Source organism: Diadema antillarum, unplaced genomic scaffold (assembly GCF_040938485.1).
Source record: "Diadema antillarum isolate AM-2024a unplaced genomic scaffold, OU_Dant_1.0 scf00000226, whole genome shotgun sequence".
Lineage (NCBI taxonomy): Eukaryota > Metazoa > Echinodermata > Echinoidea > Diadematoida > Diadematidae > Diadema > Diadema antillarum.
The window spans coordinates 2,120,310-2,147,148 of NW_027271115.1; the positions used below are offsets into that span (position 1 = coordinate 2,120,310).

At 38.4% G+C, this 26,839-nt stretch overlaps 1 pseudogene; it reads right to left on the bottom strand.

The window, feature by feature from the left end:
- LOC139724668 (integrator complex subunit 15-like) overlaps positions 1–26,839 on the bottom strand; it is a 65,812-nt pseudogene that overhangs the window by 30,046 nt on the left and 8,927 nt on the right.

Consider the following 26,839-nt stretch of genomic DNA (forward strand, 5'->3'; position numbering starts at 1 on the left):
ACGTGGGCCTAGGAACAATGGCAGGAATCACAGCACAGCTTGACGAGTAGAACACTTGCACGCATCAATCAAGAGGCGGGCACAAGGGTAGGGAGGTCATGTTTTAAAGGCAACATGGTTTTTATCAATGCCATACAGAGTGGGAATTCTTATTTTATATATATATATATATATATATATATTTTGTAAATCCCTGAAAGCCAAACCATCCTGGCACTTCTAGAATGAGAGGGAGAGAGGGTGGATATCTTGACACGGATGTCAAAGATTGGCATGTCTGTCCCCCTGGGCATTCTTCAACCTTGAGTGGCAAGAGAAAGGTCAATGACCTCTGAAACTCTATTGAGCTATGGTTGTAACATGTATGTTTGTGCAGTGATACACCCACCTAACTATACGCAAATACACACATCATATACTTAAAGGGAAGGTAAACCCAAAGAGCAATGTAGATTGAGTAAAACCAGCAACATTAGTAGAACACATCAGTGAAAGTTTGAGGAAAATCAGACAATCGATGCAAAAGTTATGAATTTTTAAAGTTTTGGTGTTGGAACCGCTGGATGAGGAGACTACTAGAGGTTATGACGTATGAGAGGACAACAATACAAAGAAAATATAAAGGAAATTCAACAAAAAATTATTTTTCTAGCATTATGAAAGAGCACTTGATTAACCGCTTTCAGGAAGCAGGGGGAATAATTACTACCCTTAACATATGTTAGTAGCAAGTTGACAGAATTGTAATTTTCATGAAAAATGGATTTTTGTAGAATTTTCTTTATAATTTTCCTTTGTATTGTTGTCCACTCTTACGTCATAACTTCTGGTAGTCTCCTCTTCCAGCGGTTCCAACCCCAAAGCTTTAAAAATTCATAACTTTTTCATCAATTGTCTGATTTTCTTCAAACTTTCACTGATGTGTTCTACTAATGTTGCTGCTTTCACTCAATCCACATTGCTCTTAGGGTTTATCTTCCCTTTAATACAATGGAAATAAACAAGGCAGGATCCTACGATGAAAATAATTGTTTTTCTCCTTCCCCTTTGTTTATATATTCACACACTCACACTATATAGAAATATTATGACATAAGGATATCAACTGAAAATACTTTGTAAAATGATCAGTTTTGTCATCATATCAGATAAATACCCGGCACCCATACCTTCTTACATTCACTCACCACCCGTCTAGAACCCAAGTACTCTTCCTGTCCCCCACCCGTAGGTTTCCCAGACTCTGGAACAAATTACCTGACTCAGTAAGGGACTCGGCAGTCATTGATTCTCTCTCATCTTTCCTTCAACAACTGAAAGGTTCATTTTAATGTAGTGTATTGATAACCACAGGCATGATAAACATACAATGTACATGTGTATGAGAGTCTCTGTACTTTGACTTTGTTTGAAATACACAAATTTGTTAAGTTAAACTGTATGAGTGTGTTATCTCAGGTCGGGTGCCCTGGTGCCCTGATTTCTGCTCTCATTTGGAGAGGATTTTACCGACTTTTTTCAGGTTTCTGTGTCATCAGTATATTGTAAATCAGCTAATCTCAATCCCTGGAAGATGCAGGACATGTCTAAAGGAAGATTATGATTGATTTTACCTGATAATTGTGATTTTTTTTTTTTTTTTTTTTGCTGTTTTTCTTATCATGATTGCTCTTGGTTGCCATAAAACACAGAATATTGATTGATATTCAGTTTTGTTTGCGACCCAGTTATATCTTTGTCTGTGGGTTTCAGATTTTTTGTGTAAGACATATATAACATGAACTGATTAGTAATTTTATAGTTTTTTTTCTGGGGGGATGTTTATGCCTCAATCATGCCTTGCATTATTTGATATTACTGTATTTATGACTTTTGGCGTGTGATATATAATGTATATTGCACAGTGGTGTATGTAATACCACACAAGGGAATTTTAAAGAAAGTGCTGGGTTATGTAGTCTCAGGGTAATGATGAAGTTAAAGTTTTGAAATTATTTTTATATTTACAGTGTATTGAAGATGGTTTGGGGGATGTTGATGATACTTGCTGGCTTCATACACTGCAGTGCAGTTAGAGGGGATATTTGTTGTTGAGATGTACTCTGATAACATTTTTTTTTTGTATACTGGATTTTTTTTTCTTTTCTTTTTACGGGGGGGGGGGGGGGGGGGTGGAAGGAATACCCATTTGCCACAATGATATTTTTTGCTTGTATGAAGAAAAAATCCCTTGGTGTACACGCTTAATTCAAAATTGTATTATTTCTTTTCTTTTATGTTCAACAGTTCCCTGATGTGCTTCCTTAAGTTGGTTGGAGAGGCCCAAGGGTCATAGTGATTTTGATTGCTTTTTTCCAACCCGGCTCCTTCGGGAAGCTCAACAGGGAAAGCCTGACACTATGTTTTCTTGTGTTTTGTTTGTTTATTCTGTTTCTCTGTTATCACTTGTATTGTTTTGCAAATGCCGAATAAATAATAATAATAATAATAATAATAATAATATCGGCAAACTCATTTACTTAAAAAAAAAGAAAGAATTAATGTGTAATAGCAATCATATCTTATGATATAATGTAACTGTGTCATTTTATATAGTGGTAAATAATATTGTAAGTGATGCAGGGTGGTCCACAACTTGAAATTTGAGCATGTTGCTAGCTCAGATGTATGTGCGCGGAGTGCAAATCATGAGTACGTAGTAAGCAATATTTCACAGCTTATCTCTCTTTGTGCTGCTTACATTCAATGTTCTCTCTCATGTTTTGCACAGGAATATCTAAGTGTAAGGTATTTTGATCGTGTCTTACGTTTTGCACATGTTTTTCACATGTTAGAATACATTTTATTTTGAGCTTGTTGCAAATTCTTGAGGATGTTGCGCAACATGTTGCTGGCTTTTGGGATGTTGCTAAAGAATTGAGGATGTTGCACAAGAATTTGAGCATGTTGCAGCGACATGCTGAAACCCCTTGTGGACCACCCTGGTGATGCAGTAAGTTATATTATTAGGTAGGCTTGGTCAGACCAGGTTCTCACTTGAAGGGTATCTCCAGTCTAGAAATGGGCTGCATCTGGGAGAGTCATAGAACTCCTTTCAGATTGTGTAGTGTTTCTGAGGGCCTACATATTCAACATGGTAAATCTTTTCACTTTAAAAATTATCAACTCTTTCAGGATATAAAGTTGATATTTCTTGTATGTCAATCCAACTTGTGTAATTCACCACATGAAATTGATTTTAAACTAATAATGGTTTTCTTGTACATGTAGGAAAGGGTGTAGGGCCAATGTGTTTCTTTTGTGTTCATCCATTGTGATGTTCACAACCTAAAGTTAATCTTAAAGGAACTGTACAGTACTGGTTGAGGTGGGGATTCATGTTTTGAACATTTCTAAGTGAGATAATGAAAAGCCTCTTATGAAATATGAAGGAGCATGTAATTTTAAGAAGGATTCAACGTTTATTTGATGAAAATTGGTTTTTAAATGGCTGAGATATCCAAAAAAGTACTAATAATAAAAGGCGACATGCCACAACTTTATTAGGATCTCTTTGTTTCACCTTGTTTTTGGATATCTCAGCCATTTCAAAACCGATTTTCATCGAATAAACTTTGATACCCCTCAGAACTGCATGCTCTTTGACATCTCATAGAGTGGTTTCTGAAAATCTCGCAAAACGTTAAAAGCTAAATCCTCACCTCGACCAGAACTGTACACACCCTTTAACCCATCCACGTACGGGCCTCTGTGTAATCTGTAATATCGTGCCTGCCTAGTAAGTTGGCCATGAACTTGGGCGCGATCTTCCCTACGGCGCGATCTACACGCGAAGAGCATTCATACGTCATGGAAAAAACTGCCTGTGTCATTCCCACTAGGCAGGAGGGATGATGCGTGTACACTCGTGCTAATATGCACTTAGTTGACTCAATACAGCACTAGTTTATGTGAATTTTATGAAAAGAAATAATAAATTGTGCAGGAATTATGAAAAAATATTGTTTCTGTGTATTTCATTGATAAATCCTCTTCATTTCAAGCCATCTGTAATCACATCTTACCCACTTGCGAATCGACGTGTCCATAATGTCCTCGAGCCCCACCCCCCCGCCCCCGAGATAGCTCTGGAACATTCCATTCAATGACGGGGTTTTTATTTTGCAACGTTATCTAATAACTCTCATGTAAGCAAGTTCTTGCTATGGCTAATCTATTTTGTAATGTATCATAATCTATCTATGCTGAGATAGCCTAATTCAAATTTGCAGAGACATAGAAAAAGATTAGTTTTACAATCGTGATACGTTCAACTACTCATTTACCCTGTGCTGAAATCCGCATGTCTGCTCCGCACATGTTATCGCTATCGCTCAAACTTCGATCGCGATGGCTTGTGTGTATACACAGGTACACAGTGCTAGTGTGACGTGTGTGGAGAAGCATGGGGCTGAGAAAACCCTGGACTCCACGTGGTGTAGAAAAAACAAATCGGACGTTCGAAGTCGTACATTCAAGAGCTACAACAGACAAATAGCGAATTCAAAGTCCACTGAAAAGGTCTTGACATTGTAATGTATGTTCCAAAATCATGTCTGGCTTAGTTTTGAGAGAATTTTCTACACGCACGAGATCAGGAATGAGATTGGTGAACTGGCTAACAACGTGTGTACTGTGAACATGTGACTGGCTTGTGCACATGGCCTAGCTAGGTGATCGTGAGAGTGCGGCAAGAACGCTAGGAATGCACCCGAGATGCGGTGTGTTGCAAATTCTTGGGGTGAAATTAGACTTCCTTGTTCAGCCCGTCTAGTATCTATATTTTTTTAATAATTCTAATTCTTCATAAAATCACGATAAAAAGACTTCATATATTCATTTTATATTTTAGAAGCGTAATATGAAATATTTTGGGGTGTTTTTTTTAGTCCAAGAAAAAAAATAGTTTGAATAAAAAAATAATAATAAATAGTCGTTCTTGACTCAAGTCTAATTTCCTGCGCCTTCTTGCAGTTACCCCGCAGTTGCCCATGGATACGATGCATAAATAATCAGCTGTTTACTGAGTCGTACTAGTGTACCACCCTACTGCTCTTGTTCAAATTGAGAGGATTGTTATTTTATCGGCGGCACTAAGTTTTATAACCTCATCCAATAAAAAGACAAATTCAAACATCAAATGGTGTGACAGTTTTTGTCAGAATTCCCTATCAATTTCAACTTGTTGCCAGGATAGTTTTCAGATTTCACTTGCTTCATTATCGAAGCTGTTTGACATTTGAAAGAACTGCTCCATAAGAAATCACCTTTCATTTGTTATTTATTTTCACAAACAAGTATTTTGGTCACTTGAATATTTCTTATTATTACTTCAATGTCTTGATATTTCATGATGGTTATGTATTCTGTCTTTACATGGCAAGATGGGACTTTTTTTTTCCATCCAGGGTCAAAGAAGAAAGTGACAGGAAGGAAACCAAAAGGATAGGGAGGAAATGAAAAGGATACAATGAAACACCTGATCAGCAGGCTCTTTTTTATTACAATGGTGAATGCAGTACATCAGAATTTAAGTACAGTTCTAAATAATTTATCAGTTGAAAAATGAGCAAAGAAAATGGATTTCATCGAGTTCTAAATGAAAACTAAATTAGCATCGCCAGTATGATTTAGATCTAGAACCTAGTGCTAGTACTACAGAATAGACCTGATGCAAACTTGTTGTCAAGCTTTTGGTTGAGTTTCTTCAGAGACACGAATTTTGGTAGCACAATACCCGAGTGAATAAGAAAAAGGAAAAAAAATATAAATACACAAATGCAGGTCTCTAGACCACTCCCGTGCACGAGCGAGCATCAGCCCCCGTTTCTTCAGTGTCACTCTATAGCTCTCATCATTGGCCTAGGCTAGGTTACTCGTGTCGTAGTTTTACTCGCCATCATCAATAATATGTCATACATGGTTACACAAAATAAATTACATCTTGCCATCACCTCAACCACAGCAAAACCCTGAATATCACTCCCATCATAGTCACTCTCAGCTCACAAAACATATCAGCAAACGATGCAGACATCGCAGACCTAGCTAACTACTAGCTCTAAACATAGTTGTAACTACGCCACGTTAGACATTAGTTGTACACAAAAATGAAACGGAGGTGAAAAACTAGTAATGAATATACGAAGATCATCAACGATGGCATATTACCGTAGAAAAAAATACACAGAACATCTTGCACCCAAAAAAAAATCGAGGTAAAAAACTACGATGAGAGAAACTAGGGTGAAAACACGATGCTTGGAAGACGAACGATGAAGACACTACGGCAAAAATGCTTACACGGAAAACAAACGAGTGGGTACCACACAAGCTACGATGTTATATGCGCACATACGTAGATAAGCTACATCGTGTTCAATCAAAAAACTCAACAAACACTAGGACAAAAACTCACCTCTAAATTGTTGCAAACGAGATAATCACTTAGAAAAAATGAACAAAACACTCTCAGAAGTACGATTGTACTCTGAGAATGAAAGATATAGAATGATACGAAAGCAAAAGAGAGAAAAGAGAGAGAGAAATGGACGGGAAACCTAGAGAAGTTACCCACACTCACTAACGTAAATGGAATTCGACACACACACACCCGTGCCCGCCCCAGCATAGCATAGCAGTACACGTACACACACAAGGAGATATCGTCAAGCACTCTATGAGGAGATCGATATCACGATACCGCGCGTAAGAAATCACTGCAGTTGCTGGGGCAACAAAGATACATGCGCGCTGTAAACATGAATATTGATTAGTTTCTCAGCAGGCTCGAACCCCTGGCAGGTGTTTTGGCCAATAAGAGACATTCTAAAATATGTTTCTTTGCATAAATTATTTTTCTGAGTCCCAGTAAGGATCTCTGTGATTGGCTAAAATTATTCTACAGCTCCTGGCCAAGCCTGAGGTCCTAGGACGCCCTCTTTTGGTCATAAATAATAAAAACCACGTTTTTTGTGGGAGCTGACGGGGATGGGTTAAAGTAATGATGGTATTCTTGTAGGAGTGTGTGTGTGTTCTTTTTTGTGTGTGTATCCATCCATCTTGTTATGTTCACAACATAAAATTGATTCTAAACTAAACCATTGTAAAACATTTTTTTCTTTTTGGTAGGAGTGTGTACGTGTGTTTCTTTGTATCCACCCATCTTGTGATATTCCAACTTGAAATCAATTCTGAACCAACAATGGTTTTCTCGTAGGAGGAGAAATGTGCATTTCTCGTGTGTCCATCCATCTTATGTCATTGAGACTTAAAGACCCATATTAGGCATGGGAGACATGGGTGGCCCCGACTGAATCGATCTGTATTCGCTGCCCACCGCGGTACATTGGAAAGCCATCAATAATGTACATCAGCGAATATGTGCATTGGAGCACACGGTTGTCAGTGACAATGGCGGACTCCAGTTAAAGGGATCATACAGTTATGGTTGAGACCTAATTTCAGGTTTCTAACATTTTTTGGTGAGATAATGAGAAACCTCTTATGAAATGTGAAAGAGCATGTAATTCTATGAGGAATTCAATGTTTATTTGATGAAAAGTGGTTTTGAAATGGCCGAGATATCAAACAAGAGCGATTGTAATAAAGTGTGGGACCCACACTTTATTACGATAGCTTTGTTTTACTTTGTTTTTGGATGTTTCAGCCATTCCAAACCTGATTTTTGTCAAATAAACTTTGAATTCCTCTTAAAATGGTATGTTCTGTACTATATCATATAAGTGTTTCTTGGTAACTCGCAAAAAGTTAACAGCCCAATTCTCATCTTCACCAAAACTGTACCATCCCTTTAAGATTCTTCGGCTGCGTGTGTACTTATTGTACTGACATGTAGAGATCAGTGATAAATCTGTACACAATACGTTACAGGGATTTTCAAATATAGCCTTTCCACTCTGACATGGTGCCTCCATACCGCTATGTCTTTCACATCACACTGCATACATTTCGGTGCCCTGCAATGAACATTTGTGTTCCTATCAGCTTGCCAATCTTTTCCAGCCTCTATATGAAGGGATCGAGCCATGTGAGAGAAGTTATCAGTGTGATCCCTGGAGAACTGCCATGAAATTCTCTACTCCTTAGGTTAGGGGTCAAATGTGACTTGAAAACAAATGCTATTAGTATTAAGGTGGTGTTGCCCGAGCCCACCTTTGGCAGCTACATGTTATGCTGTGTGATTAACAGCTGTATGAGAGATTGGAATGAAGATGCTTCATATGTTTAACAAGGAGGATATACTCGTATTATTTTCATTTTTTGTTTATCATTTCATTTCAATGTACTTAAATGTCAAGACATAAGGCCTTGCATTCTAATGCCCCTTGCCAAACACAGGAATAATTTTTCTCCTATTGACATGATCACACAGTTCACAAGTAAAAGAGAAAATAAGAATTCAGAAAATGAAGCGTTATTGGAGCACATGGTCATACTTTACTGAAACTCTGTTAGTTGTCCCTTTCAGCACCACTGTCACTAGATTCCATTATTGTGTGTCTGGGTCTGGTCTGGTTCATGACACAGGAGATACAGGTGTAGATTGAAAAAAAAAACAACAACAGTTTTTCTTAGTTGTGATATTTACTCCAAAATGAAGGTAACACCAAATTTTTAGAATTTCTGTAAATGAACTCCATATTCTCTATAGTTTGGACAAGTCATACCTGCCCATACACAGCATGTTTAATCCAGGTGTATGTGTATGGTTCTAATTCTACATGGAAAGATGATTTGGTATACAGAATACAAGCGAAGCAGATATATATGATGGAAATCGTAGTAGGGGGAAAAAAGGAAGGAGTATGTGTATATATATTACAGAAACATAGAGATGCAGAATATTATGTGGTTACAGTGTAAATCATGTTTTCCAGTCAAAACAGAATCAAGAATTTGCACATTCATTGAAAAAGAGTGGAATGGAAGTTGCTTGCCACTGAATGCAATGAATAGATTAGGCCCTATATACACTGTAGGTAGACAGGAAAGTGCTTTGATATGATGTATGATGGATAAATGAAGAAAATGTGGAAGATGGGAGATGAAATGAACAAAAGAAAAAAAAAAGTGAAAGAGAGATTTATGCCTGCAAAACACAAAGTGCAATATCAGCTGCATTTAATTACTGCATACCTACGGGGATGCCCGTTTCTATTTCAGCTAGATGTTCAGATGCGGAGACCAGCACCAGCGGATGGCTGAATGGCAGGATAGCTTGATGGCCGGGGGTGTGTTGTCCAGTGGAGTCTGATCTCCGCATCCCCCATCAACAACAACAAAAAAATCAGCCTTGGCTGAAGAATTGTTGGCATCTGTCTTTAAAGGGACAACTCAGAGCAATGTCCATGCGGCTGTATGTTGCATCGTTAAACCTCGCATTCAGTGTGCGCTGGGTGATGGCAGTTTCAATACCCGTTTGCTCGTATCATGCTCTCATGGCCTCCTGTACATGCTAGCTCCAAACATAAAAGGGAAACTTGACCCCATGCTAACATTGACTCTGAAAAGAAAAATGAAGTAGGGCGTTCTGGTCCCCCCCCTCCCCCCTCCCCCCCCCCTCCCCCCCCCCCCCCCCCCCGAGAAAATGAACAGTAAAAAGTTCATTAAACGAAGACAAAAAATAAGATTTATCATTTATTATCAGTATTGTCATATAAAGGTTGGTCGAGTTTAAATTTGCTTGAACATGCTTTAATGAAAAAGGATTACAGTCATAATTCTCCTATGCATATAGATGAGATGATGATGTTATTGCCTTTATAGCTCTTGTATGGGTTTGTACATAATGACATAAATCATTGTTTCTGTTCCTAATTCTACGACTGTAAAGGAAATCTACTGAAAGTGTGTATGCAATATGGAATTTTAGCCGTGCCAGGCCATGACCTCATACCCCCATCTTGTCATCATATGGATCACTGGTTTTTTCAAAACTGTAAGTCCCATTAACTTGATTTTGTGTCCAGTTTTGTTTGAAAGTGCAACTTTTCTGTGTTTGATTGATTCCATTACAAGTCAACATGTATAACATGTCAGGTTCTATTTTTGATCACGAGAACGAGGAGTCACATGATTGGCCCAGTTGTAGAAAGGAATTGTTGATACTGTGCATATGATCATTGGCAGGATTTGTAGTATCCATATCACCAGGTATGACTCATGGTTTTTATGTGCTTGAATGAGAAATAAAGATTGACCTTGTGCAAGGAGCAAGAGATTACTCAGATCTTAAAACTGTCTTTTATTTGATAAATCACTTTGATGTGCTTTTTGAGGGAGGGGCAGTTTGATGAATCATTAGATGCCATGCATTATTTTGTATCCATCTTTGCCATATAAAGAAAGCACAGGCAAACGAAAGTTTACAGCAAACAGCTGTTCTAGGATCAGCAAACAGATTTTGCAGCTGACATCAGTAACAGGATATATGCACTAGAGTTGCGTATGGATGTTGAACATTGGGTTGAAATACATAAAATGCATCATCAAAAAACATCATCGTCATACAATTGTAGTGCCACAAGAAATGCAATTTTCCTTCAAGATTTCGTAATGTGTGATTCTGAGGTCAATAGACATCTTTAGTGAACAGCGGACTTCAGTATTTTATGAATACATTTTTTTTTTTCAAAATAAATTGTTTGATTTATCTACACTACTATATTCCAGGATGCATGCCTTTCTCCCTCAGTTATTATGTATCTTTACGAGTGACATGTGTTCCAGCATATCACTTGAAATAATTTCTTTGATATAATCAAAGCATACATACATCTTACAGTTTGAAAAAAAATGAACTTGAATCAAACCAGTTAGCAATCTAACTCCAGCAAACTGTCCTCCATTAAATGACAATATTCATTAATCAAATCAAGTTTCAGTTTTGAACGTATGAAAAAAGATGAAATGTCAATGAGATCCTTCTATATTACAGCAAGAAAATTGTGATTCGGTGTGGTTTTATTCATGAAATTACCAAATACTATTGGTGATAGAATTCTTTTGCATCAGTCACTGTTTATGTGTGTGCCTTGTGCTAATTTGTATGCCATGGACCTGCTTCTATTCACCTGTAAACAGCATGATTTATACATGTAATTGTGCATCTAATATGCGTGGTATCAGGCCATCAATGTTAGACCGTCATTCCACAGTCACAACTCTAAACCCGTTGAAGATGAGTCCCAAGTATACTTGGGCATCTGTCTATGGGAAATGTGTCTTATAGCAAAATCTGCTAGTCCTCACCGCATTATCACTCTCTGAAAAACAATACCATTTTTATTCAGGTTATCTTGATTTGTAGCTAGACAATTGACCCCCTTCCCTGTAAAAATAAAGAAATGAAGACAACTGAAATTGACAAACTAGAGCAAAAGGGTCGTAGAACATTTACTCAACTAGGCAATATTACACCTTAGAGAAAAAGCAGGCTCTCTCTAACTGCAGGTACTTTTTAAGCAATCCCATCTACAGTGCACAATATGCTTACTGACAAAGCTGCACTGTCTGGCCATATTCCTAATGGATTTTTTTTTCTTTTCTTTCTTTTTTTTTTCTGGTGATATTCTGTGCCACTCTAGAGGAAAATTCTTGCAAATGTATGCAGGTTTCATATCCGAGGGATCCGCTCCGTTCGCTCTTTCTGTTCCATCTACCTGTCTCACCTTATCCCTCCATCCCTCCCCGCACTTGCCTCAGTCAGTCATGCCGCACATTAAAGTGGACAGAAAAAGGTTTCGTGCTTCAGCTATTCCTTCTTCTTCTCTCTCTCTCTCTTTTTTTTTTTTTTTGTAGCTTATCTTGATTGGTCGCTGTTGCTGTCATTGGTGTTTTTTCTTGACGGAGCATCATCATATCTTCGTCTCCCTAATTCATGAATATTGCATTTAATACCCCGTTCGCAGTGGAGGAGTGGTGAGAACAAGGCTCTTGCTCCGAAAACTGCTGTGATGACATGCAAAATGCAGGGACACAGGGACAGAGAGAGACAGCAAGGAAGAGAGAGAGTGGGGGAGAGAGAGAAAAAAAAAAGACAGAACAGATAGTTATGGGAATAGGTAGAATAGAGAGAGAAAAAGAGAGAATTGAATAGGTAGAAGTAGACAGAGAAAGAAAACAAGAAGAGAGATGAATAGAAATATAGACAGAAATAGAGAGAGATAGAGAAATATATAGATAGAAGTAGATAGAGAACAAGGAAAGAAGAGAGATGGATAGAAATAGAGATAAAGAGAAAAAAAAAATAGATATATAGATAGAAGTATAGAGAATGAAAAAAGAGGAATAGAAATATAGACAGAGAGGGAGAGAAATAGGTAGATAGAAGTAGATAGAGAATAAAAAAAGAAGAATAGAAATATAGACAGAGAGGGAGAGAAATAGGTAGATAGAAGTAGATAGAGAATAAAAAAAGAGGAATAGAAATATAGACAGAGAGGGAGAGAAATAGGTAGACAGAAGTAGATAGAGAATAAGAAAAGAAGGGAGATGGATAGAAATATAGACAGAAAGAGAGAGAGGGGGGGGGGAGAGAAGTAGGTAGATAGGAGTAGATAAAGAAAGAAAAAGAAATAGATGTATATAAGTTGGTAGATATGAATAGAGAAAGATGGAGAGGGAGAGAGAAGGATAAGGAGACAGAGGGGGAGAGAGATATAAATGGATTGATATATTGGTGGATGGATGGAGGATGGGAGAGCCCTTTGCGTCTTGAAGACACAGCTGTCAGCAGGTATTGTCGGCAGACAAGCCGGATGAGAATGTGCCTCCACCAATTCACCTCCACCTCCTCCCGGTCTCTCCCCTCCACAGAGAATCAATCCCATTAGATCACCGATGTCTTATTGATTTCAAACAAAAACGGGGAGACATGCGATGTTCTCCCGCTCTTTGTTTTGTGCTTCCTATTTTTTTTTCTCTCTCTGTCTCTTCATAGTTTCTACCCAATGCACGACGACGGTGTCCATCTGAATGAGTTCTCCCGACCAGTCGCTTTTCATCATGTAACGTTCCCAAGCTGCCTTCTCAGGAATAACCAAGGCACTGTCATGTTTTATATTGATTCTGCCTCCCCCCCCCCCCAATCCCCAACTAGCTTGATGGCTGGAATCCAATCCCAGAAAGATAAACTCTGAGGCCACTTGCATGTTTATGTCACTGGCATTGTGCAGATTGTGTGATTTTTTTTTTCTATAGAGATATCTCAGTGTCTCTGAAGATTCAATTACTCACATTTACACAACTTTCCAAACTGACTTTTTTTTTTTCCGTGCAGCCATGAAAACATGGCCGGATATGTGTAACTTGGCAAACAGGTCTTGACTCTGTTTGTGTGAAAATGAGCTTTTTCATGTATATAGGCAAAGAATTCTCTTGAAATGTGTTTGCAAAATAGAAAAGTGTTGTACAATATTTGCTTTGTTATAAATGTGAAAGCACACATCAATCATACATTTCCAAAACATGTTTCTTAAATTGCATTTGGTACTCATTTAATCATGCGTTCTGCAAGAAGCAGGACCAATTCAATGAATTTTTCCAGATTTTCTGTAATGCTTTACCCCAAAATCCTACAGATGTTTGAAGGGGAATGGACAGCCCTAGGGAAAAAAAAAACCCAAAACAATGAGTTTACTCTATTTCTCAATGGCAAATTAAAGCATAGTGTGAACTTGCACTTTTAACTTAAGGAGGATTTGGTGTGGCATTAATGTGAGTCAGTATAATGACTCTTGCTTTCATGTTCAAATGTGGGTTTTTGGTCCAAAAGTCTTTCATTGGGCTTGTGCACTGAACAACTTAACCAGTTACTTCAGCTGGCATCGCGGGGTTTTGCTGTGTTTGGGCAGAAGTGTTTCTCCCAAGAAGGTACAATTACTGACCTGCTTCCACTAAACTCAGAGAGCAGCTCGCTTTACAAGTGATGCTCCCCGAACAAATGCTAAGGTTTCACCATGTGACAGATGAACTGTGCATTGTAAGCCAAGACTCCCAAAGTCCCCGTTCGAGAAATCTGACAGTATAAGAGCAATTTTCACAGGAATTTTTTCTTCTTTCTTCCACCTCCCCCTACAATGCAAAGCGTCTGCTCATACCATGCGTCCTTCTTCATTTATTTGAACATTGCTTCTCAAGTTATAGCAGGTCACAGGTTGCCAAATAAGTTGATAGCATCAAGATCACATAGATTAAGTCTGTTACTGAGAACTCACCAGAGGGCATGCCTTTCACTTACTGTAAAAGCTCCTACTTTTTGTGAGGGTTCAAGTTTGTGAATCACTGTTGGGTCGCAAATTTAACAACATGCGAAAATATCACCACATGCTTGGGTATTTGAGTAGTGCATGTATGAAAAACAACATCTCGCAAAAATGTCTGTGACCTCATTCTCGAAAATATCTGTATGTGAAAACAACAGCCTTTACAGTAGTACTAAATATTTTTACCATAGAATGTATGTCCCTGGAAGAGCTGGTGTACACTTGATATACTTTCACCACCATAGCAATAGCACCTCAGAGTTACAGTCATCATGTGTTCCCATCAGTATAGTATTGATTTATATATCAAGAGCATGTCTATAGTGTATCATTGAAATCTCTATCTTTCTCTCCTATATCTTTGTCTTACATTCTTTCTGTATATTGTTTATGTACATGATATATGTTGTATATTTATTCATGTGTAGATTCCAATACATACTCATGCACATATGTATGAAATATATATCCAGATATATGTAGATCTTTAAAAAAATATAAATACTATATGCAGCAAAAAGAAATAGGGAGAGAGAGAGAGAGAGAGAGAGTGTGTGTGTGTGTGTGTGTGTGCGTGTGAGAGAGAGAGAGGGAGAGATGTATCAAATATGTGTTCTATATTGAGATATCATTGCTCTATATCAGTTCTTTGCTGGACAAGTTAATGCATTGCAAATACAATCATACTCCAGCTTCCTCACACGAGATTAAATAAGAATCGTGTTTCGAATTAGTGACTAATGACATGTTCGCAATCTATTTCTGTATGTTGAGCAGAGTCTGAATGAAACATGAGATAATTCAGCAAAGTCTAATTACATTAGAATAATAGACATTATTGATGGTTGATTATGAAATTTGGCAAGGTAGGATTGCATTCACCCTGACATCAGCAAGTATGGCTCTTGAGTATCCTTGATTACATACACCTCATTACATTATGCCTAAAATGCATTGGAACATGACAGAATTATATGCACTGATCTGTCAATCTAGGCAATCAAATACAATGTCGCGTGTTAGACAGTGCGTCGTCCCTACTTCCGCGGGAGACCTCGGTGGAGGGCCGTGCGATCGTGATGCCGGCGCAGTCGTCAGTCGTATCTGCTTCAATTTTTTATCGCGTGGCTCACCAGTCATCGCCACCAATAGAATGGCATTGAGAAGAAAGAGGAGAAAAGAAACAGATAAGAGAGATGAAATAGATAGAGAGAATGAGAGAGAGAGAGAGAGATAGATAGATAGATAGATAGATAGATAGATAGAGAGAGAGACAAAAGAGATTTAGAGAGAGAGAGAGAGTGAGGGAGGACATACCCATTTTGAGAGACTCGTAATCACAGTAATTGATATTCATCATGTGTGTCTCTTCTTTACGTACAAGGTATACATAGGGTCAAGTGGTATTCATCCCGAATATATGTGCGCTACAAATTGCTGCTGAGTGTGCGCTGGACACAAGCTATGGGGGACCATGCCACTTTAATTAAGTCCACTGCATAATTCATGTTTGAGATATACTAAGGGTGGAAAAGAAATTCGCAAATGTGTATCCATTCTGTAAGATATCCTCTTATTTTGAGTGGGATGGTGATGAAAGGAAGTGATTAATATTTCAGTATTTTAGAGAATGAGAGATTCGGTTGATTTGTAACTATATATTTAAATAATGATATGATATAATCTACAGTATATCTTCATTATATATGAAATGCATAGCTGTGTGTGTGTGTGTGTGTGCGTGTATGTGTGTGCGTGTGTGTGTGTTTGTTCGTGTGCACGTGTTTGGATTCTCGGCACAGACAGAGAAGTTGTTTAAATTTCAGGCTCTGTTATCAATTTGTCTTTGCACGAGTTGAATCATGAATCATGTGAAGGGGCTCATTAGCGGCGTCTACATGGGGAATTTAGGGGTAGGATGGACGACCTCTCGGATGTTGGTGGACCCTGGCATTCTCACACTCACACACATGCTAGTCACTTCTTTTTCGGCACAGGCTATTTGGACAAGACAGAAAATGACAAGAGAATAAATCATTCTTTGACTCTGCTGCTGTAATTGCTTGAAGCTGATGAAGATTTAAAGGTTGTAGCCTCCCCTCTCACAAACTTTCTATTTGAGACTTGTTGCAATAAATCTGCAGTTATTGACATGAATATTGTTATTGCTACTCTGTATGACAAGGAAAAAGAATTTTTTAAAACTTGGATTCTGCTTGTTTTCTGATTTACATTGCTAGTATTAAATGTATAAAACACAATCTTTCACATTTTCTGAAGTTTCAGCTTTTATATTTGTATGGATTTTTTCTATTGATCCAGGTATGTACTCCTGTTATCAATAATTAGTGTATTTCAATGACAGTATAATGGAGACCTCAGCATTTAATTTCCATTGTTATAATCATAGAGTGAAAAGAGGCCTACACCAATGATTAAGTTTTTTAAATCTTTATAAGCAAAATTAATAACCAGAAGATGTTGAATAGAGATTTTTATGGCAAGTTATTATATGAAGTAGCTATACTCTGCTGATCATAGATACATAAATTGTTATTGAAAGAGAATTGTGGGGCATGAGGAAGACATTGGAGTCTGAGTAGTTTGAATACTTGTATGTGAATGACTATGAGACTGGAATGGTGATGAGGAGAGAGACTATTAGGCTGAATACTCCCTTCAGGAGTGAGGAAACTCAACACTGAACAAAGATAAACAGAGATGAGATGGTAGGAGGGCTTGTGAGAAAAGAAAATATCCCAAAGATCACTGCGAGCTAAAGAGAACCCTTTCATACTGGCAAGAGAACTTTTTTTTTCTTAAAACCTGTTCAGAAACACATTTCACGTTAACTCAATTAATTGATTGATTAATCATTTTATTGTCTGCAATGGAAATTCTTGTAATATTGTATGTTACAACTTACAACAAATGTAGACATAAAATGATAGAAAACATTAATCTAAATTAAAAACAAAAATTACATGAAAACAAACTTAAACCCCGTTTCTCCAAACATGCATCTCAAATCATGCTTGGCAACATTGGGACCAGAGGTGTATTGTAGTCTGAATGGTTTGACCTCTGAAAGACAGTTTTATTGAGGGGGAGTTTGCATTGACCTTGAAGTATTTTCCCCCAGCATGTCCTGTCCCTATTCATACCCTTTCTTGCATTCTGGCGTATAGAGCACTGTGTGTTTGCTAGGCAGCCCAAAATTTGTGACTCAGCTGCTGTATGGAATGTCATTTGAAGGTAGTGTGATTGGTCTGGAGATCCATTTCATGTTATGGTGCTGCTTTACTTAGATTCATTTCAGAATGTTGTTCACGCTGTCACATTAATACAAACAAGTTGATTTTCAAGTCTGACACAGCTTAGTGCTCCCATGCCCAGCGGGACACATTATCAGGGTCAGATGTGAATACACCAGAGGAATAGGCAGGGATCGGTGGTAAGAGTCAAGATATCATTGCTTGGGAAGAATGAGGGCAGATATTTTAAGTACTTAACACCACAGAAATTCAGCTTTTACACCAGAATCTACACGCAGAGATATGTTCTTTCAAAATGTAGAGGCCATGCTGACCTTTTCAGAAGTCAGCAGGTCTCCATGTGACAGTGTGTATAACGATTGAGGCCATATGAGATGACATCCTCTGTGATAAAATGAAGGTAGATGCAGAATTTTAGTTAGTGGAAAATATAGTCTTTATATCATGATTATAGTTCATTCAGATGATTGCAGAGCCATTTACTGCAAAAGGTCAGCTTTGCAGATTATCAATGCAGAAAATTGATAACCCCTTCTGCAGATCTCCCAAATCTGCAAAATTTAATTCTTGGCTAGAGTTTCCTTTGTAAAATGTCACTTTGTGCTTTGACACATGCACAGGCTAGGACTATACCAGTTCTGTGGTACAATTGTAATTTGATAGAAATACAATCAAGATTATTACACCATGTCAGGGTAGACAGTTGTGATTATTATCGAGTATTGCCATACTTTTTTTTTTTACATTTTCAATTGCGAGAACCTTCATCCATCTCATACTACTTCAGTCAGTTTTACTGTCACAACTCAAATTTGTAGCCACGTAGAATGAGGATAATCCCCATTGTACTGTATCCGTCCCAGCCCCCATTATATCTCTTGGAATTCTTTTTATATTGCACAGCTTTGAAACTTTAATGACGAATTATGAAAGCTCACGAACCGTGGACTGATTAGCTTGATGTGAATGCACTCATGCAACTCGGAAGCTTTGTCATTAATCCATTGATGCTCTGTTAACCATGAAATCACAAGTTGTATTTGCAACAATCTGCACTGTACCATCCTTCGGAAGAGATACTCATGGTTGCATGGTTCGAATGAATGGAATTAAAAACTCAAATCACTCTATTTTCAAATTGTGTGCCATCAAGGAGCTATGAGTATCTACTTGGATGCCATCAGTATACAGTAGATGTGTTTGATTTGATGAAATGGAAAATGCGCCTGTCCCGCGCATGGTAGCCTACCTGTTAAAATATTTGATGACTATGGCAATATAATCCATATTATCATCTGTACCTGATGTCACATTTTGTGATAGGTTTTTTTGAAATGGACAAAAGGCCTTTTACACTCATTTGAATTTCCACCCATGTTTGTATTTCACAGTTTGTTCTTTGTTGGAAACAGAAGGATAGTAAAAGTATGCATTATAAATGACAGTACTCTGATAGTGTAAATGGAGTCTCTTCTGCTTTTTGATGGGCAATTTTCATTTTTCTTTTTCTACATTTGCAATCCACCGTATGAAAACAGAGTACAATATCATTGCATAGCACATGCATTGAAAATGTTCAATGCCAGAACTTTCCATTGACACTACAGTGACAAAAATTACGAAGTTAGAAATACTGAGAGTCTTTGCCTCTGTAACGTAATTGGACACTACGCTTGAGCATCTGCTGCATGCAGCTATAGCGGTATGATGAAGCAATAGCTGCACAGTCTGTGTTTGACTACAGTATCTGTACTGGGAGGAATGCAAGAAATCATGTGACGTAACATCACATTTTGTGTGTGTGTGTGTGTGTGTGTGTGTGTGTGTGTGTGTGTGTGTGTGTGTGCATTCTCACTGCAAATTGTCACAGAAAACCTCATGCAAAGTTTGAGAAATCACTCTCCAGTCAGACATTTTTCTGGCACTATTTTCTGGTAGCTTTTAGCACAGTTTCCTATAGGAACTTTCTCTGAAATGTAGGAATTTGTTTCTTCTTTTTTTTTTTTTTAGCTCTGTGATATTTCACCGTTATGTGAATGGCCCCTGGGCACCGCCACCCAATCTTTGTGAGTTTCATTTTCCCCTCCAGAGATGAAAAGAGCTTGCCATTTCATGAATGAACATGGAGAAGGAAGAGAGAGGGAAGGGAGGATGGAGCAAGGTTGAGAATGAGAGATTGATAGAATGGGAGCGAGTGGAAGAAAGAAAGAAAGAATTGGGGTGGGGGAAAAAGAATAAAAGGGTAATGAAAGAGAGAAAGATAGAGGAAGAGATGGGGGGGGGGGGGGGGGGGGAGAGGGAGCGAGTTGGGAACGGTAAAAGCAGCCAGGGATGGAAAGGAGATGTCTTCCCACCATACTGGCTCTTTAACCCATTGAAGACAGGCTGATTTTGCTACAACACGCATTTCCCATAGACACCTGCCCGAGTATACTTGGGACTCATTGTCAACGGGTTAACATGTTTAGGACAAGTCCCGATTATACACGGGCAGGTGTCTATGGGAAATGAATGTTGGAGCAAAATCAGTCCATCTGCAATGGGTTAAAGGTAGGGGATACCTTTTACAGACCTCCCAAAATGCAGCAAAACATTAAATATGAACCTCAGGGGACTTGCTTAGGCCACTGCTTAGAAATTTGGAAGTCAACCGTTATCTAAAATTTGAATAATGCACAAAACTCAACTACTCAGTAGTTCTGTGTGTCAGCCACACTTAAGCCTTTTTGTTGCATTCTTCTGTATTTGTGATCTATAAACACAAATCTAAAAGTACTAGAGTTGATGTAATAACATATAGAGTGTGTGGTAAGAATGTATATAGAAATGTTTGTAAGTGTTGACGAACTTTCTTCACAAAATATACATGATGGACACACATGCAGTACATGGGTCTGCGAAGGTAGCCTAGTAATGTACTGGAATTTACGGTGAGCCCCGAAAACAATTCAATTCAAAATCTAACCGTCAAAAAAATGTACTAAATGTTACCTTCCACTTTCAATACTTTATGGGAGTTTCTAAAATGATATTCTCTTCAACATACCACTGTATTTATACAACTCTTCATTTAAGGCGTGCAAATGGGATTCCCTACCTTTAAAGTAACAAAGGTACACGTATCTAGAAGAGCGAAAATGAGAGGAAAAAATGTACATCGGGAGCAGGTGGTATGGTAACCAACTCTTCATTATCAGCATGCAAGGGAAATCAGCAGAGATCTTCGTAAAATGGCATTTTAATAGCAGATTTCTGACTCATTTGACTTGCACTGTGGTACAATCTGTCCGATAGCATGTCCAGGAGGCACCAAGTTGACATACATAATTTCCTCCTGTCAAGATATGGCATGTATATAAATCAGATTATTCATTGCTACTTTAGTTGTCCTCGTAAATCTTCCAGATAGGCCAGTAAATATGGGAGTCCACTCGTTGGCAATTACTTCTCCCTCATTTCTCCTAACAAATTATTGTTGAAGCATTTTAAATGTATGTTTTTAGACATAATGATTTGACAAAATGATATGTGAACATCTGTCAGAAACATCTTATTATATCCAATAAAAATAAAGATTGTTCAAGGATATTAGTTATACATATCAAACTTTCAGCTCTCTAAATAAAGGTTTAGATGCTAAACATTTTTTGCTAGCATCATGAGTCAGTAGTAATCTTGAATATTTTGGATCAGTTTTGAAATTGCATACATTCAGGTTTATTGGCTTGTACTTGTAGCTTTCATTTGGCCAGTAGCTGTAAGCAAGGTTTGCTTTGGTCCTGACCTTTGGTGACACCAACAGGTGTGATCAGTATCCTATACGAAAAGGTAAATGAAGTGACTAAAACTCCCTCTATCCTCTTCAAGTCACAGACTAGAGCAAACAGAGTGTCCCTAGTAGATTTGTGTTGGGGGTTTCCCCTACTGTTATTATTAGCTTATTCATGCCATAGTACCCTCACCCCTGATGCCTGCGCTTCATTGAAGGAGGGGGGAGGGGAAGGGGGGAAGACCAGCAAAATATCAATCATTCTGTCTTGTACATTTCACGCTCGGTTTTGCATTCCTCACAGATGACTGGACTATTCTACCACAGCATTCAGTTTCTCTGCCAGTCATTCTGGTGCGACATAAAACGATCAAAAGCCAACTCCGTTTCCTCGGTAGATTGCTTCAGAATTGCTCTTTTCCTTCAAGCCAATCATCGCACAAGTTATTCAAAAGACCACGAACAGATGACTCAGTGTTTATCGTCAAAGAGGGGAGTCACAGTTTACTCCTTTAGTTTAAGGACAGCATTGTTAATTCACTCTCGTTTCACACCAGTGTGCACTGTCTGTTTTTAGTCAGACTTTGTTTATTTGTTGACATTTCTCTCTCATTTTGCAGTAGGTCAAGGCCAGTCAGAACCCAAATAGATCAGTTTAAGGATTGTTTTGGGGAGTGCATTACCGTGGAATGTTTATTCGTTGGCTACCACCCCATAGTGCTAAACCCTGGCCAGGCTGAAAAGGATGGCTCGTCAACAGGCTTCCCCTGGGGGAACATGAGAACATTTAAACAGCCTCACAACTGCCACAATCACTTTCAACTTCCCATTTCTGGGATAACCGCGAAGGTCCAAACACACGTTTTCGCAGGTGAACGAGCCGCCAAACAGTTCCTGGCAAAATTAGCACATAGAACAGGAAGCCATTAGCACCTAAATGGCTGGAATTAATGGTATAGATTTGCGATGGTTTCACCACTAATGTTAGCTACCCAAAAGTTGTGTTTCCATTTTACAGAATTTAGTTTTCTATATCGGCAAAGTACAAATCAGCAAGTCAACATTCTCCTTTTTTTTTTCATCATACTCTGCTTTGTTTCACTTTTGAAGCCCCCAATTCATGAACATTATTTTTTTCCTATGTCTTCATTAGCCATTTCGTGAGATACCACAATTATGACACTGTTAAGTTAAAGCTGATGTTAACTTTTCATTCAAACACAACAAAAATGATATGGTCATCATCATCAGTATTATTGTTGCCTGCTTTAGTGAAAATGTTGCTGTTGTCATCTTTATTGTTGTTCTCATCAAAACTTGGTTGTCAGAATGATTGGATCAAAATCTGTAAACCATCAAGGGGGAAAACAAATATAATATCTGAACAGTGAGGAGATTTTCTTGTGCAATAACCATGAAGCATTCAGGTTATGTTAACTGGACCAATGTATAAGGAAAAATAGTATCAAAAGAAAATCCATCAGATATATGGGTACATATTAGTCACAAGTTCAATCATCAGTGCATGTTATCTTTCTGTTATCGTTTTGCCATGAGATTATGAACAGGAAGAAAGAGATGGAAGCCTTGTGCAGAGAAGTTTGTCAGTTTACCTTTGCATTTCTTTGTTTCGTTCTTTTTTTTTTAATCATTTGAAACACTTTGTCATCTGTGTCGTGGTTTTAGGGAAAAGGGCAAGCTATAGATTTGTGCTAGCAGTGTTTAAAAAAAAAAAAATTCCACCTCCTTATTAATCAGGGAGAAAAGGGAAAGTTGTGAAAAAAAATCTGAAACCACATCGTTCAGGAACATCTGTTTTATAACCAGAGTTTTGATCTTCTCTGCAGACATTCTGGTCTTGCATTGTTCATTCAATGTCACGCATAATTTGCAATGCCGAGATTTAAAACATGGGATCTGCCATTATTTAATACTTCTTCAGCAGTACATGTATGTATGCATTCCTCACCCTGCTGATAAGGGAATGTTCTGCAACATGAGACACTCCTGTATGTTTTTACAGCACCAAGATTGTTCATTTCACCTTTAACCTCTCGGGCTCAATTTCAGTTTCGTGCCATGCACTTCCATTAATCGTTAACCAAACTCAAAGGATCTAAAACGACAACAACAACAAACCCAAATTTCATTGCAGATGTGCCAGGTAATGGAAATCCTAGCATGTAAATGATAATTCAAGCTGTTTAAAAAAGCATGTACCAAATGTGATCTTACAGCTTGTGTCTCCTCATAACTGATTTTGATAATGCTTGATGTTTTCATTTCTTTATCAGAAAATCAACAAAATCAACAAAATCAACAATAACAAAAAAAAAAGGCTTGGGACTAGTCAGTAAAACTCAGAAAATGTTTATAGGGGAATAAAAATCATCTCATGTAGTGATACAATGCCTCGGAAGCTAATCTGAGGCAGACAGAGAATAGTCGAGTCATGGTTTGGGTGCATGAGTTTGCTGAAAGTGTCTGGTTGGTATTCACCTTGCCTTACAGCTGCTGCACAACCTTGTCTCAAGGGTCGTGTCATACCTTCTCTGTCATGATTTTGTTTTTAAAGGTACAGCTCTGTATTGCTACAGTCTGAAATTTACCTAAAATTGGCTAAATCTTTTATGTGTTGAATTACTGTATCTTTTTTTTTTTACATCTCAAGAAATATGAGATATCTGCCATTCTGAATTATCAGTTGAGATCCATCATCTGATATTTGCTAATCTTCATGCTCAACCAATATTGTGATTTTCTTTTTCTCTTTTCTTAATCAGTAATGTTTGATGATGTTGATTTATGTTGTCCTTAAAGGGAACGTAAACCCAAAGAGCAATGTGGATTGAGTGAAAGCAGTAATATTAGTAGAACACATCAGTGAAAGTTTGAGGAAAATTGGGCAATCGATGCAAAAGTTATGAATTTTTTAAGTTTTGGCGTTGGAACTGCTGGGTAAGGAGACTACTACAGGTTATGACGTATGAGTGGACTACAATATAAAGAAAATATAAAGGGAATTCAATAAAAATTCATTTTTCATGAAAATTACATACTCCATCAACTTGATACTGACATATGTTAGGGGTAGCACTTATTCCCCCTGCTTTCTAAGAGCGGCTAGTCAAGTACTCTTTCATTTTGCTAGAAAAGTGAATTTTTGTGGAATTCCTTTTATATTTTCTTTATATTATTGTCCACTCATACGTCATAACCTCTAGTAGTCTCCTCATCCAGCGGTTCCAGCACCAAAACTTAAAGACCCGCGGGTCTAGCGCTCACCTGAGTATCGCAAGTTCACCTTTCACGCAGTCACTAATCTAAATTATTCACAGCTCTACCAAAATTTGACCAGGCACTCTCAAGTAGAAGATGAAAATGTACAATAAGGTCCCATTTTTTTAAAGATTCCTTAATTTGGGGGGATTGGGGCCCCCTGGGGCCCTCTGGGTGGGGCATGGTGCTCATTTTGATAAATTGTGATCCTGATCCCCTAGGGATGCTACTTGCCAAGTTTGACGAAAATCCATCATGAGGTTTTCAGGAAGAAGATGAAAATGTACAATTTAGGCCCCCATTTGGACCTTCCCAACCACCCCCCCCCCCTCCCCGAGGGGCACCCCTGGATCTCCTATGAACAAACTTGAAACTACAGTCATTAATGTACTCACTCATAGTATTATCTTAGCTCTATAACTTCTGATACTAGAGAAGATTTTAAAAGATTCCTTCATTTTGGGGGTGTGGGCCCCCCGGGGGCCCCCTGGGTGGGGCATGGTGCCCATTTTAACAAATTGAGATCCTAACCCCTTAGGGATGCTACCTGCCAAGTTTGGTGAAAATGGGTCATGGGGTTCTCAAGAAGATAAAAATGTACAATTTAGGCCCCATTAGGATCCCTCCTCACCCCCCTCCCCTGGGTCCCAAGGGGGGCACCCCTGATTCTGCCATGAACAAACTTGAAACTACAGTCATTAATGTACAAACTCATAGTATTAACTTAGCTCTATCACTTATGGTTCTAGAGAAGAAGATTTTTACAGATTCCTTAATTTTGGGGGGTTTGGGCCCCCTGGGGCCCCCTGGGTGGGGCATGGTGCCCATTTTAACAAATTGGGTTCCTAACCCCCTAGGGATGCTAGCTGCCAAGTTTGGTGAAAATGGGTCATGGGATTCTTAAGAAGAAGATGAAAATGTACAATTTAGGCCCCATTAGAACCCCTCCCCACCCCCCTCCCCTGGGTCCCAAGGGGGGCACCCCTGATTCTGCCATGAACAAACTTGAAACTACAGTCATCAATGTACTAACTCATAGTATTAACTTAGCTCTATCACTTCTGGTTCTAGAGAAGAAGATTTTTACAGATTCCTTAATTTTGGGGGGTTTGGGCCCCCCTTGGGGCCCCCTGGGTGGGGAATGGTGCCCATTTTAACAAATTGAGTTCCTAACCCCCTAGGGATGCTACCTGCCAAGTTTGATGAAAATCGGTCTTGGGGTTTTCAAGAAGAAGATGAAAATGTAAAAAGTTTACGCACGACGCACGACGGACGACGGACGACGGACGACGGACGACGGACGACGGACGACGCACGACGCACGACGCACGACGCACGACGGACGCCGGACGAAGGGCGATCGCAATAGCTCACTTGAGCCTTTGGCTCAGGTGAGCTAAAAAGTCAAGTTTTGTGAAATTCTCTTTTTATTTCCCTTATATCGTTGTACGCATGTGACATCATACACTGTAGTAGTCTTCTCCTCCAGCGGTGATTGTACAGATATTTTAAAAATTCTTTTGAACGGATTGTCGGATTTTCCCCAAACTTTCACTGATGTGTTCTACTAACATTGTCGCCTTCACTCAATCCACATGTTTATGAAGGTGAACTTGTCCTTTAACATTTCAAATTCAATCATCGTAAGTTACCATGCATTTCTAGGGGTCCTTTCTTTTTTTTTTTTTACTGTGATATATTGGATTACTGTATACAATAACATTTTAATTTCAAAGTTTCATTTATTCAGTTTAGTCTATTGTACTGTCAGTATAATTTTGTCTTCCACCTTCAATTTACCCCCTTATAGTATCGATGTAACATTAAGGGAATGGCTATCTCTGAAAATTTTGTCTACATTCAAATGTACATTTTGATTTCATTCCTACCCTCTCGGTGTCCATATCTATACGTTGCCACAATCGGCTTAGCTATAGACTTGTGTCACCCAAGGGTTTTGCCAGTGATAAAGTCTTGCTGGTTTTCAAATGCTTTGCCCATAAATTCTGTCCGTATTTGAGATACTCATGTATACTCTTCTCTAGCAGTGTCAATGTCGTGTATGAATATAATGTACATGTACAATGTATGTTTTTCAAAGAGGAGTTATACAAGCTTTCATAGACCCTATATTAGCTCTTACAAGGCAAAAGTCTCATTTCAAGATACATTTTGTTTGCGTATTCAAG